The sequence below is a fragment of the Pongo pygmaeus genome, chromosome 2 (genome assembly GCF_028885625.2).
Source record: "Pongo pygmaeus isolate AG05252 chromosome 2, NHGRI_mPonPyg2-v2.0_pri, whole genome shotgun sequence".
Lineage (NCBI taxonomy): Eukaryota > Metazoa > Chordata > Mammalia > Primates > Hominidae > Pongo > Pongo pygmaeus.
This window is the reverse complement of record NC_085930.1, coordinates 141820906-141836876: the sequence shown is the minus strand read 5'-3', so window position 1 is coordinate 141836876 and position 15971 is coordinate 141820906. Positions and strand designations below refer to the sequence as shown.

Sequence of the window (15971 nt, the reverse complement as noted above, 5' to 3'; positions counted from 1 at the left end):
TCCTAGAGCCACACTGCCTGTCTTCAAGTCCCAGATCTGCCACTAACAGTTGTGTGACCTTGCATAAGTCATTTAACATCGCTGTGACTCAGCTCCCTCATCTACAAAATGCAGATAACAACAATATCCGCTCACAGGGCTATGAGAAGTAAGTTAACATGAATATGTGGAACAGTCCCTGGCCCAGAGTTAGAGGTACGTATGGGTTATCATCATCATAGTGGGCTTCTTAAATCTGAACGTAAACCTGTAGTGCTGCTCCCGGAAAAAATTATACCAGAAAGACACTGAGTAAGGTGCAAGAGCCCTCAAAGATCAGGTCATCAAAGGGGTGGATCCTTTGGAGTGAACGGAGGAAAGTAAGTTAGCTACTCAGAGCATGGATAAATGCAGCCAAAGAGAAGAAAGAGAAATACATAGATGACAGATGTATTAATGTTTTAAAACAGCTAAATTCCAGGGGAATGGGCTGTGGAGACTTACCTAACCAGATTAGCAAAACTAGAATAAAAACTAGTTTATAGTTGGAAAACCATGAAGTATATCATAGTGATAAATTCCTACTCATCACTATCGACTGGTGTGATAAGGGACACACAGAGCAGCTCGCCTACTTCCTTACAATAGTGGGGAATCATAGAGGATGATCTATCAGAAACCATGGATGTCATGAGTGAAGATGTGGGGAGACAATGAATGTAATGTTTTCCCTTTTTATATGGAAAGCCTGCATTTTTGCTGTCCTTCTCTGGGTGATTCATCACATTCACCAACAGATATAGCATGCTTGTGACATTTTCCCTGAATGGGAAAGGGTGGGAATTTTTACAGCCTGCTAAACATACATACATGGCCTGAACTGTTATTCTGCTGTGTTAGCCACCTATTCACAAACCTTGATTGGCAGCTGGATGACATTAGCCAGCTGTGGGAAAGGCCAAAGGAGACAGTAACCATGGACATTTAACTTTGTGATAGCTCCTCTCATGATTGACTATTTAATTAAATTAAATCTCCTGTCCCTCATCCTTGAGATGCTAAGTTCTCCAAGTACTGCTGGAAGATGGACAGTGCTCCTTCACATCTCCTGCCACAAACACTGCACACACTTAGGCTCAGGAAGGGGACTGCATGCAAAGTTCTATCACACTTCACTATGCATGGCAGAATGATGGGCAGTTTCTCTTTGACTCTGGCATTTTTTGATTTTCTATGAAACAAATGTCAAAGATGTTAAAGAACTCAAAGGTTTGCTTCCTTAAGTCAATCTATGTCACAACAATTTCTTTCTTTTTTTTTTTTAGACAGAGTCTCACTCTGTCGCCAGGCTAGAGTGCAGTGGCACAATCTTGGCTCACTGTGACCTCCGCCTCCTGGGTTTAAGTGATTTTCCTGCCTCAGCCTCTCAAATAGCTGCGACTACAGGCACATGCCACCATGCCTAGCTAATTTTTGTATTTTTAGTAGAGATGGGGTTTCACCATGTTGGCCAGGATGGTCTCGATTTCTTGACCTCGTGACCCACCCGCCTTGGCCTCCCAAAGTGCTGGGATTACAGGTGTGAGCCACCACACCCAGCCCATCTAACCAGTTTCTAACATACATGAGACATCACAGAGATAAATATGGAGGGCAGAACCCACCTCTGTTTTTTTGTGTTTGTTGTTGTCTGAATCTGTTATATAAAAAGGAGTTAAAAGGACTCACAGGATTGTTAAGAGGCTTAAAGGAGATAACCCACTTGTCTAGTACCTGGCATATGGCAATGTAGGCTTTACTCCAAAAAGAAGGGTTAATCTGTTCAGTCTAAAGAGACTAAGCACTCAAAAGGCCATGTTGTAGTCTGCAGTGCTGGCACTAACCAGCCTTTCAACAGAGCCACACTGGGCTAATTGTTATCCAGAACCGGGGGAGCTCATTCCCCTGGCTTACACACACCCTGAGAGAGCTATATTCAACAGGATACACGTAAATCCTCATTATAACTGATGGCTTGGATCATCAGAGTTACTGTCACACTGAATGCTTCCTATATTCTTTAACGCAGATAAGAGTTTAATATAAAGTAGCTGTGTTTTAGGCACCCTCCAAGAGAACTTGCTATCCTTAACTTGTTAAAAGTACTCTTAAATGGAATACCATTCCCTCCATGGCTCTCAAGCACCAGTTTATGGCCACATGTTCTAAGATGGGTCCAATTTTCTCTGAGTGAGAAAAGGGTGTCAAGGAGAGTAAGAACTTAAAATCTGAGCAAGAGTTTACTTTTCCCAAACTTATAAGACTCAGGTTTAATTTTGTGGTAATAACTACAGACTTGTTAAATATATATATGTGTGTGTACACACATGAAGGTAGCTTGTCTTTAATTATATTCAACCACTCTTCCAAATATTGTTATGATCTGCATAGAAACTTTGTCTTGACCAGTAACTTTTCCCTCCAATTAAACTTTTGAAAAATAGAAGTAGACAGAAAAGCCCAGTTCTAGTCCTGGTCTGTAGATACCTTAAATACTTAACAGAAGAGAAAAAGACATGACTGGGTTGAGGCCAACATCTTTTTTGGAAAACTGGAGTTAAAAACGGTAGCAAAGATATTAACAAATCTAACATGCAGCAGACACATGTGTAACATATCTAAAACCTGGATATCCAGGTACTCAAGTAATATTAAGAATGATTGGTATACATTCTAGCCAGACTGTTCTAGGAAATTATGTTGCAGTAACATCCCCAATATCTCATTACTTTAACACGACAGAAATTTATTTCTTGTTCATGCTTTATACTCAACATCAGGTAGCTGGGGGCTTTGCTCATCATAGCCACTCAAGGGACCCCAGGTCAATTAAGGCTTCACATTGCTTCCACAATCCCAGTGGCAGAGAAAAAAAGGGGAAAACAATGATTCACACACAGGCTCTTAAAAGCTTCCACCTAGAAGTGGCATATATCCACTTGGGTCCACATTTCATTGGCCAGAGTAAGATACATGGCCATACCTAACTGCAAAGGAGGCAAGGCAGTACAGTTCTGCCACATGCTTAAAAGGCACAGAGCTGGACATTTCTGTACATCACAAATGACAATCTTATATAAGAATCCTGAATTGTTCTTTCTCATCTGTTATCTCATTTGATTTCTACTCCATCCTTATAGTTTGGGTTCTATCTGCATCCCATTTTACAAACAAAAATAGCCAAGCCTCAGAGAGATTAAGTGACTTGCTTAAATCACATAAATAGTAAGTCAAACAGCTTTTGGAATTCCATATTATAATATTCTAGTTAAAAGGCTATTGTGGTACAAATCTTTGCTCTCATAATTTGAAGTACATTGTAACTTGTTATTTGTACTATTCATTAAATGTTATCTGATGTTACTCATCTCTTCATATATACTATACATGTACTCTATCTCTAAATTCTGTGCTTCCTGAAGATATATTGTCACATAGTTCCTTGCATTAACCACAGTATCTCAGCTACTGCAGAGACATAAAAGGCAAATATTTGTAAGTTTGCCTTAGTTGATTTGTAAAACACCTACAGAATCACTATTTTCTGAACACCAAGCCTGTACTTTGAGTATCTCAGGAGAAAGAAGTTAACTAGAAAAATTAAGTCTAGGCCTGGGCAACATAGCAAAACCTTGTCCCTACCAAAAAGAAAAAATAAATAAATAAATAAATAAATAAAAGAAAAAATAAAAACAAGATTGAAACTGGACCCTCACCTTACGTATTATACAAAAATAAACTCAAGATGGATTAAAGACCTAAATGTGAAACCTAAAGCTATAAAAACCCTGTAAGATTACCTAGGAAATAACATTTTGGATATAGAATCTGGCAAAGATTTCATAACAAAAATGCCAAAAGCAATTTCAGCAAAAATTGATAAATTGGACCTAATTAAACTAAAGAGCTTTTGCACAGCAAAAGAAACCATCAACAGAGTAAACAGACAACCCACAGAAAGGGAGAAAATATCTGCAAACTATACATTTGACAAAGGTCTAATATCCAGAAGCTACTTAAACAAATGTACAAGCAAAAAAACAACCCCATTGAAAAGCAGGCAAAGGATATGAACAGACCCTTTTCAAAAGAAGATATACATGTGGCCAACAAGCATATGAAGAAATGCTCAATATCACTGATTATTAGAGAAATGCAAATCAAAATCAAAATGAGATACCATCTCATATCAGTCAGAATGGCTATTATTAAAAACTCAAACAATAACAGATGCTGGCGAGGCTGCCAAGAAAAGGAAACACTTGTACTCTGCTGGTGGGAGTGTAAATTAGTTCAGCCACTGTGGAAAACAGTGTGGTGATTCCTCAAAAAGCTAAAAACAGAACTACCATTCGACCCAGCAATCCCACTACTGGGTATATACCCAGAGGAATATAAATCATTCTACCATAAAAACACATGCACACATTATGTTTATTGCAGCACTACTCACAATAGCAAAGACATGGAATCAACCTAGATAGCCAACAACAATAGGCTGGATACACCATGGAATACTATGCAGCCATAGAAAAGAATGAGATCATTTCTTTTCCAGGAACACAGATGGAACTGGAGGCCATTATCCTTACCAAACTAACACAAGATCAGAAAACCAAATACCACATGTTCTCACTTATAAATAGGAGCTAAATAATAAGAACATACGGACACAAAGAGGGGAACAACAGACACTGGGGCCTACTTGAGAGGAAAGTGGAAGTGGGGAGAGGTTCAGGAAAATACCCAGGTGATGAAATAATCTCTATAGTGAACCTCCTAGTCATGAGTTTACTTATATAACAAAACTGCACATGTACCTCCAAACCTAAAATAAAAGTTAAAATAATTTTATTATTATTATTATTATTATTATACTCTAAGTTTTAGGGTACATGTGCACAACGTGCAGGTTTGTTACATATGTATACATGTGCCATGTTGGTGTGCTACACCCACTAACTCGTCATTTAGCATTAGGTATATCTCCTAATGCTATCCCTCCCCCCTCCCCCCACCCCACAACAGGCCCTGGTGTGTGATGTTCCCCTTCCTGGGTCCATGTGTTCTCATTGTTCAATTACCACCTAGGAGTGAGCACATGCGGTATTTGGTTTTTTGTCCTTGCAATAGTTTGCTGAGAATGATGGTTTCCAGCTTCATCCATGTCCCTACAAAGGACATGAACTCATCATTTTTTATGGCTGCATAGTATTCCATGGTGTATATGTGCCACATTTTCTTAATCCAGTCTATCATTGTTGGACATTTGGGTTAATTCAAGATGGATTAAAGACTTACATGTTAGACCTAAAACCATAAAAACCCTAGAAGAAAACCTAGGCAATACCATTCAGGACATAGGCATGGGCAAGGACTTCATGTCTAAAACACCAAAAGCAATGGCAACAAAAGCCAAAATTGACAAATGGGATCTAATTAAACTAAAGAGCTTCTGCACAGCAAAAGAAACCACCATCAGAGTGAACAGGCAACCTACAGAATGGGAGAAAATTTTTGCAACCTACTCATCTGACAAACGGCTAATATCCAGAATCTACAATAAACTCAAACAAATTTACAAGAAAAAAACAAACAACCCCATCAAAAAGTGGGTGAAGGATATGAACAGATACTTCTCAAAAGAAGACATTTATGCAGCCAAAAAACACATGAAAAATCTTTTTTAAAAAAAGAAAAAAGAAGTCTACTACTTTATTGTTATGCAGAACTTAAGACTACTCCATTTGGAGATGTCCTCCATATACCACCTTCATTTACAAATACAAAGTTTTGTATTTGTAAATACATGGTGCGTGTAAAGTGCCTGTAAAGTGTGACTATATATATATATATATATGTGCTTCCCTTTTTCATCACATCAAATCACGTCACACACTACAGACAACACATCGTTCTTACTATATACAACCATTGCCCATTTGCAGACTTCTGTTTGCCTTTGTTTTGACACTGAAAGTTCCTCTTTGTGAATTCACTAAAAGTCATTTTTCCATTATTAAGTCATTTCCATAATTTCCCCAAAGGCAGATTTTTTCTGAAAACACTGGAATGAATGCAGTGCTCCTGCACAGGGCAAGATTGGAAGGATCAAAAGCCAAGTGCTTAATTAGCACCAGAGTCTGAATAAAAAGGAGAAGTGATAATGGTGAAACCAGTTTTCTGATAGCTTGTCTGATCTGTCTTAATCTAACCACAGACTAAAACTCACCTGGGCATGCTACTTAATTTCTCACTTTCCTCACTGTAAAAATGGGATAATAACAGTACTTATTTCATAGGGATGTTGTGGGGATTAAACGAGAATGCATAAAACACAGAAAATGTCTAATACAGAGTAAGCACTCACTAAATGTTATAGCTATTACTTTCCTTTGAATTTTGCCAAATGCTTCCACTTGAGCCAACTGAACTCAGATATTAACATATAATGAAATTTTAGGGCTGGAAGGTACTTTGGAGTCTATCTGCTCCAAAGAAATTCAAGGCATTTGCCTGGAATCAAACAGTTTATGAGGGACCCAAGATGAAATCTGAGTTTCCTGACTGTTAGCCTCATGTAATTTTATGTATAGGAGGAATGTCTTATTTAGAATGGTGTTTGACATAATGGTCCACTTGATTCTGCACAAATCAAATTTGATTTTCTTTGGTTAGTGTTCATTTCCTCTGAAAATCCATCTATTTAAGCACAGAGAACACAACCAAACCCCATGATTGTTAAATCCTGGCCTGAGTACAAAATGAAACAGGCCCAAATATTGAATCAAAGCTCTTTGCAGCCTAGAGGTAGGACTCTAGTCTGAAATTAGTTCTATTTTGCTTACCAGCTTAATGATATTGTCAGTTGTTTTTTAATTAAGTCGCCCTTAATTGCTACACTGAATGAATTTTAAGAGCTGGCAGAAATGCTTGCTGTGTTCCAATGCACTTTAAAGTGAAAAAATTTAAATTGGTTTTCTTTTAAAAGGCTTAGATAAGGGCATTTCAGAAAGCAGCTTAAACATGTTTTTGCAGGTAATAGGGGTATGGAAATTCCAGCAAGTTTGCATGTTCTCCAGGCTTTAAGAGTTATATTCTCATTCCTCCAAAGTAAGCCTTTGAATTGCCTTATCTGTGAAACAGAAATCATGACCCGGTAACCCAGGGGAGATATACAGGGGTCATGTGACAAAGGCATAACCCAAATAAATGACGACAATTTCTAAAACAACTATAAAGATGGATTTCCTGTTTTTATTCTTTCTTTCCAAAATCAAATCACTATACAACAGAGAGCAGTGTGCCATCTAGCTTCTCTTCTGCCCTTATGAAGGTTCAGCTGAGATACTTCTTGAACAAAATAGATGAAGTGAAGTCAGCATACATTGCCATTACACTAGCAAACAAAGAAACAGATATTGCCTCCTTCTAAGAGAGCCTGTTGAAACAGTAACATGAATTCCCAGCAGACCAATTGTTTGCACAAGAATATGCTATTGCTGTTCCTTAGCAACCAATGCCATTCTTCAAAGGCACTGTGAATGAAGAGTTAAATACCTTCTTCTGTCCCTTGTATCTAAAGTATGACTTGAGATTCTGATTAAAGTGAATGTTTTACTGGCATTTTGGAAGCACTCAACTGATGAAGCTCACTCGTGGAGTTGAGTCAGATGCTGTTTTGGTCAACGGAAGTCTCAGACAACCAAATAAATACATCATCACCCGATTTGTGCAGGTCAGCTGTAGATGCATACAGTAGCATATGGTCTACTCTGGTTGGCATCAACCATGACATTCAACTCTCCATTCTCTTACTCAGCTCTCTTCTATTCTGCCATAGAAAGAGACAATTGATGTGTGAGGCACTCAGGATACGGAGATGCTGTGAAATGTTTAACAAATAAACCTCAACTTAATTTAAAGTGACAAGATACCACAAATTTAATGACAATCTGCAATTAAAATATTTAGAAACTCTATATAATGGTTCTATTGCTATTTGAATATAAACACAAAAGAAAGTAAGATCTGTCAATGAAATACTTCATTAAATTAGGTTATAAACCATTAAGCCTGGTTTGTTACAATAGGCTCTTTGTTACTATTATTTATTTCTAGCATTAAAATCCTAGTTTAATGTCAATGATTTTCCCATTGAGTTTCTATTAGACTCTTCTTAATGTTCAGAGGGCTTCTCAGAATATAAGAGATAAAATGGCTGTACAAAGAAAATTTCATAGCAAAGGTGATTTGTAATTTGATTTCCATGACGGTTTTCCCATTAAAGATCTCTGGAGTGGACTTCGGAAAGTCTTCTCAGTAAGCTAGCTCAGATTTAATATTGCTCAATTGTTCATTCATTCATTACTTTGTCCATTCATTCGACAAGTATTTGTTGGGCATCTTGGTGCCATAAACTGGGTTAGGGGCTAGGGATACAACAAAACAAACATGTTCCCTTCCCTCAGGATTACAGTCCTAAAGGGGCAACAGAAAATTAACAGCCAAATACAATGCAGCATGTCAAGTGCCAATGTCAAGAGAGGATCAATGCTAAAGGAGCACCTAGCAAGGTCCCCTTACCCAGATGGGGTTCATAAAAGATATCCTGAAAAAAATGGTGGTGAAACAGGAGAGCTAAAGGAATAAAAAAGGGTTCTTGGAAGAGGGGGTAGCAGGTACACAGGCCAGGAAAAGAAAGGCATGGCAAGAGAAAGAAATGGAAACTCATTACTCATATACTCACATTGGGATGATGAGCTCAAAGGAGGTAAACTGGGGACTGACCGGGAAATGTTGTATAAGCCAAATGAAGGTGTCTGAGTTTCCTTAAAAGTATGGGGGAGGCATTAAAGGTATTTGGAAAGGAAGGTGGGAGCATTCTTGACTGTGGCCTAGTCTTCCTGCCATCTTGTACTTGTTGGATCGATGTTCACTGTGCCATCAGACTACTTCTCTCATAATGTCTCTGATCTCACCCCAGTTTAGAAACTTCTATAGATATTTTATAAGCACAGAATGGCTTTTTTTAAAGCTAAGCTATCCATCATGTTCTTGGTCTGGGGGATCACACGCTCTAATTCTCTAATTCTTCTTACTATTCAAGTAGATAAATACAGGTTAAAAAAAGTTTAACTACAAGTTTATGACTATGACTTCAAAAGCACAGGCAACAAAAGAAAAAATATCAAGTGGGGCTACATCAAACTAAAAGGCTTCTGCACAGGAAGGGAAACAATCAACAAATGGAAAGGTAACTTAGAGACTGGGAGAAAATATTTGCTATTATATCTGATATCATATATCTAATAGGTGGCTAATATCCAAAATATATAAGAAATTCAAACAACTCAATTGCAAAAAAAAAAAAAAAACCAAATAACCTGATTTTTTTAAATGGGCAAAGGACCTGAGGAGATATTTTTCCAAGGAAGACAAAGAAATGTCCTAAAGTAGGTGAAAAGGTACTCAACATCACTAATCATCATAGAAATGCAAATCAAAACCATAATGAAATATCACTTCATATCTGTTAGAAAGGCTATTATCAAAAAGTCAAAAGATAACAAGTGATGGTGAAGGTGTAGAGAAAAGGGAACCCTTGTACATTCTTGCTGGGATTGTAAATTGGTACAACCACTGTGGAAAACAGTACGGATATTCCCTCAAAAAACTAATAGAGCTGCCATATGATCCTGCACTCCTACTTCTGGGTATATATCCAAAAGAATTGAAATCAGTATGTCAAAGAGATATGTGTATTCCCATGTTTATTGCAGCACTATTCATAATAGCCAAGATATGAAAACAACCTAAGTGTCTACTGAGAGACGAATGAGTAAAAAATAGCATTCCTTTATGTATATGTACCAGATATATATATACATTCCCTTATGTATATGTATCTGGTACACATACATGAGTGAGTAAAAAATAGTATTCCCTTATGTATATGTACCTGAGACATATATATATTCCCTTATGTATGTGTATCTGGTACATATACCTGAGGGAATACTATTCAGCCTTTAAAAAGAAGAAAATTCTGCCATTTGCAGAGACACAGATGAATCTAGAGGACGTTATGTTAAATGATATAAGCCAGTGCAGAAAGAAAAATACTGTATGATCTCACTTACATGTAGAGTCTAAAGCAGTTGAACTCATAGAAACAGAGTAGAATGGTGGTTGTCAAGTGGCTGGGAAAAATGTGGGGATTTGGATCAAAGGATACAAACTTTCATTTATAAGATGGGTTCTGGTGATCAAATATACAGCATAGTAACTATAGTTAATTATAATGTATTGTATACTTAAAATTTGCTAAGAGATCTTTAGTGTTCTCACCACACATTAAAGAAAAGGTGAGCATATGAGGATGTTAATTTGCTTGATTTGGTAATCACTTCACAATGTATTCACATTTTGAAACATGACAGTGTACACCTTAAATATATACATTTTTTATTTGTCAATTATTTTTCAGGAAAGCTGGTGCGGGGAGACAGGAAAGGTGAACTGTTTCATCTGAGGGCCTGTGGGGTGCTGAGTCAACTGAGTAAGGCCTAAAACCTAAGCTCCTATTGGTCATTCTTTTATGGAGCAATATCAGGTAGTGAAGTCCAGCTTGACTGATGTAGGTGTTTTCTTCTCTTATTATATAAGCTAGGTTAAATATTTGTGTTTTCTTGTTGTTTTTCTTTTGTTTTGTTCGAGACAGGGTCTCCCTCTGTCACCCAGGCTGGAGTGCAGTGGCATAATTTTGGCTCACTGCAGCCTCAGCCTTCCAGGGTCAAGTGATCCCCCGACCTCAGCCTCCTGAGTAGCTGGGACCACAGGCATGCATCACCATGCCTGGCTGATTTTATTTATTTTTTGTAGAGATGGGGTCTCACTATGTTACCTAGGCTGGTCACAAACTCCTGGGCTCAAGTGATCCTCCCACCTCAGCCTCCCAAAGTGTTGGGATTACAGACTTGAGCCACCATACCTGACCAATGTTTGGATTTTTCTTTTTTAACCTCACCGGCACATTTAAAAGCTGAGAGGCTCTCTTGAATGACTGCTATCAAGAACGTAATTTAAGAAATATCATGATGAAGCCCTGTTAATACGGATTTATGTTCTGAACACATAGAAGACTTTTCAGTGAAATCTTGGACTTTTTCCAGTGTTAGCATCACCTAAATGAAAGCATAATGATATGATGTAAGCAGTCCATATCCTCATGGAAGTTTTTTATTATTATTAATTAATGCTCCTAGAAATGAAAGTGCAATACTACCACAACAAAACCAGACTCTCTGGCTCCTCATTTATCCTGTACATTTTCCAACTGCCCCAAGAAAAGTAGCTATTATATTTGCCTAGCTTCGGCCATTAGACGTTCTTTCAGATTGGCTTCTGTGTCCTTTTAGTGTACTTTTTAAATCTTGAGCATTTCCTTACTTTCTGGCACCAAAAGATGCTCTCAGTTCCTCTTGTATTTTCCTCTCCCAGTCTTAGAATCAGCCATTTCTCCAAGGAGCCCTGGGCTATTTTATCAGAAAACGATATTCGGAAACCAAAATCTGGGTACTAGGAATGTTCATTGCTCTTCATGGATACAGCTGGAAAATATTTGTATGTATATTAATGCAGGTATACAGAGATATCTGTATTTCTGTAGCTAGCTATCCAAGTATGCATTAAAATAAACAGGAGTTCATACTGATATTTCTAACCTTAATCCAGCACCATAGGATTTATCACAGCATTCAGAGGTGGGGAGTTTTTAATCAGAGAAAGATTTCAAGCAAAGAAAAAATTTCTCAAAGCAGGTATGTCTTAGGCCAGACTGAGAGGGGAAAATACTGATGTGGTCATTGAGATTCTTTAAATAAAATCTTCTCAGCAGTAGGTAGTAGGTTGTACTGACTACATTTTACAGGTGAGAAACCTGAGGCTCAAGAGGTTTAAGTAAGTTGCCAATATTTTTACTACAAGCAAAAAACAAACAACCCCATTAAAAAGTGGGCAAAGGACATGAACAGACATTTTTCAAAAGAAAACATGTATGTGGCCAACAAGTATATGGACAAATGCTCAACATTACTAATCATTACAGAAATGCAAACCAAAACCACAACGAGATACCATCTCACACCAGTCAGAATGGCTTTTGTTAAAAAGTCAAAAAATAACAGATGCTGTATTCTCACTCATAGGTGGGAATTGAACAATGAGAACACATGGACACAGGAAGGAGAACATCACACTTTGGGGACTGTTGTGGGGTGGGGGGAGGGGGGAGGGATAGCATTGGGAGATATACCTAATGCTATATGACGAGTTGGTGGGTGCAGCACACCAGCATGGCACATGTATACATATGTAACTTACCTGCATGTTGCGCACATGTACCATAGAGCCTAAAGTATAATAATAATAAAATAATAATAATAAAAATATAAAAAAAAATAAAATAAAAAAATAACAGATGCTGGAGAGGTTTCAAAGAAAAGGGAACACATAAGCAAACGCAAAATAATGAAAATCATAACAAACAGTCTCTCAGACCACAGTGCAATCAAATTAGAACTCAGGATTAAGAAACTCACTCACACCCACACAACTACATGGAAACTGAAAACCTGCTCCTGAATGACTACTGAGTAAATAACAAAATTAAGGCAGCAATAAATAAGTTCTTTGAAACGTATGAGAACAAAGACACAACAAACCAGAATCTCTGGGACACAGCTAAAGCAGTGTTTAGAGGAAAATGTATAGTACTAAATGCCCACAGGAGAAAGCAGGAAAAGTCTACAATCCACACCCCAATATCACAATTAAAAGAACTAGAGAAGCAAGAGCAAATGAATTCAAAAGCTAGCAGAAGACAAGAAATAACTAAGATCACAGCAGAACTGAAGGACAGAGAGATACGAAAAAGCCTTCAAAAAATCAATGAATCCAGGAGCTGGTTTTTTCAAAAGATTAATAAAATAGACCACTAGCCAGATTAATAAAGAAGAAAAGAGAGAAGAATCAAATAGACACAATAAAAAATGATAAAAGGGATATCAACACTGATCCCACAGAAATACAAACTACCAGCAGAAAATACTATAAACACCTCTATGCAAATAAACTAGAAAATCTAGATGAATTTGATAAATTCCTGGACACATACACCCTCCCAAGACTTAACCAGGAAGAAGTCGAATCCCTGAATAGACCAATAACAAGTTCTGGAATTGAGGCAGTAATTAATAGCCTACCAACTAAAAAAAGCCCATGACCAGACAGATTCACAGCCGAATTCTACCAGAGGTACAAAGAGGAGTTGCTTCCGTTCCTTCTGAAACTATTCCAAACAATAGAAAAAGAGGGACTCCTCCCTAACTCATTTTATGAGGCCAGCATCATCCTGATACCAAAACCTGTCGGAAACACTACAAAAAAAGAAAACGTCAGGCCAATACCTCTGATGAACATTGATGTGAAAATCCTCAATAAAATACGGCAAATCTAATCCAGCAGTACATCAAATAGCTTATCCACCATGATCAAGTCAGCTTCATCCCAGGGATGCAAGGCTGGTTCAACATACATAAATCAATCAACGTAATCCATCACATAAACAGAACCAATGACAAAAACCACATGATTATCTCAATAGATGCAGAAAAGGCCTTCAATAAAACTCAACATCCCTTCATGCTAAAAACTCTCAATAAACTAGGTATTGATGGAACGTATCTCAAAACAATAAGAGCTATTTATGACAAACCCACAGCCAGTATCATACTGAATGGGCCAAAGCTGGAAGCATTCCCTTTGAAAACTGGCACAAGACAAGGATGCCCTCTCTCACCACTCCTATTCAACACAGTATTGGAAGTTCTGGCCAGGACAATTAGGCAAGAGAAAGAAATAAAGTGTATTCAAATAGGAAAAGAGGAAGTCAAACTGTCTCTGTTTGCAGATGACATGATTGTCTATTTAGAAAACCCCATCGTCTCAGCCCAAAATCTCCTCAAGCTGATAAGCAACTTCAGCAAAGTCTCAAGGTACAAAATCAGTGTGCAAAAATCACAAACATTCCTATGCACCAATAACAGACAAACAGAGCCAAATCATGAGTGAACTCTTATTCACAATTGCTACAAAGAGAATAAAATACCTAGGAATACAACTTACAAGGGATGTGAAGGACCTCTTCAAGGAGAACTACAAACCACTGCTCAACGAAATAAGAGCAGACACAAACAAATGGAAAAACATTCCATGCTCATGGATACGATGAATAAATATCGTGAAAATGGCCACGCTGCCCAAAGTAATTTATAGATTCAATGCTATCCCCATCAAGCTTCCATTGACTTTCTTCACAGAATTAGAAAAAAAACTACTTTAAATTCCATATGGAACCAAAAAAGAGCCTGTATAGCCAAGATGATCCTAAGCAAAAAGAATAAAGCTGGAGGCATCATGCTACCTGACTTCAAACTACTACAAGGCTACAGTAACCAAAACAGCATGTTACTGGTACCAAAACAGATACATAGACCAATGGAACAAAACAGAGGCCTCAGAAATAACACCACACATCTACAACCATTTGATCTTTGACAAACCTGACAAAAACAAGAAATGGGGAAAGGATTTCCTATTTAATAAAAGGTATTGGGAAAACTGGCTAGTCATATGCAAAAAACTGAAACTGGACCCCTTCTTTACATCTTATACAAAAATTAATTCAAGATGGATTAAAGGCTTAAATGAAAGACCTAAAACCATAAAAACCCTATAAGAAAACCTAGGCAATACCATTCAGGACATAGGCATGGGCAAAGACTTTGTGACTAAAACACCAAAAGCAATGGCAACAAAAGCCAACACTGACAAATGGGATCTAATTAAACTAAAGAGCTTCTGCATAGCAAAAGAAACTTATCATCAGAGTGAACAGGCAATCTACAGAATGGGAGAAAATTTTTGCAATTTATCCATCTGACAAAGGGCTAATATTCAGAATCTGCAAGAAACAAACAAATTTACAGGAAAAAAACAAACAACCCTATCAAAAAGTGGGCAAAGGACATGAATAGACACTTCTAAAAGAAGACATTTATGCAGCCAAAAAACATGAAAAAAAGCTCATCATCACTGGTCATCAGGGAAATGCAAATCAAAAGCACAATGAGATACCATCTCATGCCAGTTAGAATGGCAATCATTAAAAAGGAAACAACAGATGCTGGAGAGGATGTGGAGAAACAGGAACACTTTTACACTGTTGGGGAGTGTAAATAAGTTCAACCATTGTGGAAGACAGTATGACAATTCCTCAAGGATCTAGAACTAGAAATACCATCTGACACAGTAATCCCATTACTGGGTATATACCCAAAGGATTATAAATCATTCTACTATAAAGGCACATGCACATGTATGTTTACTGCGGCACTATTCACAATAGCAAAGACTTGGAACCAACCCAAATGCCCCTCAATGATAGATTGGATAAAGAAAATGTGGCACATATACACCATGGAATACTATGCAACCATTAAAAAGGATGAGTTCATGTCCTTTGCAGGGACATGGATGAAGCTGGAAACCATCATTCTCAGCAAACTAACACAGGAACAGAAAACCAAACACCGCATGTTCTCACTGATAAGTGGAAGTTGAACAGTGAGAACACATGGACACGGAGGGGAACATCACACACCGGGCCTGTCAGGGTGTGGGGGGCTAGGGGAGAGACAGCATTAGGAGAAATGCTTAATGTAGATGACAGGTTGATGGGTGCAGCAAACCACCATGGCATGTGTATACCTATGTAACAAACCTGCACGTTCTGCACATGTACCCCAGAACTTAAAGCAAAATAAAATAAAATAAAATAAAATAAAATAAAAGTGAGCCTTCCTTTCCCTTGTAGAATGTTCATAACTTAG

At 37.7% G+C, this 15971-nt stretch overlaps 1 protein-coding gene across 9 annotated transcripts in view; it reads right to left on the bottom strand.

Moving 5' to 3' along the window:
- Positions 1 to 15971, bottom strand: part of TMEM108 (transmembrane protein 108) — a 374249-nt gene that overhangs the window by 249545 nt on the left and 108733 nt on the right. The window lies entirely within an intron of this gene.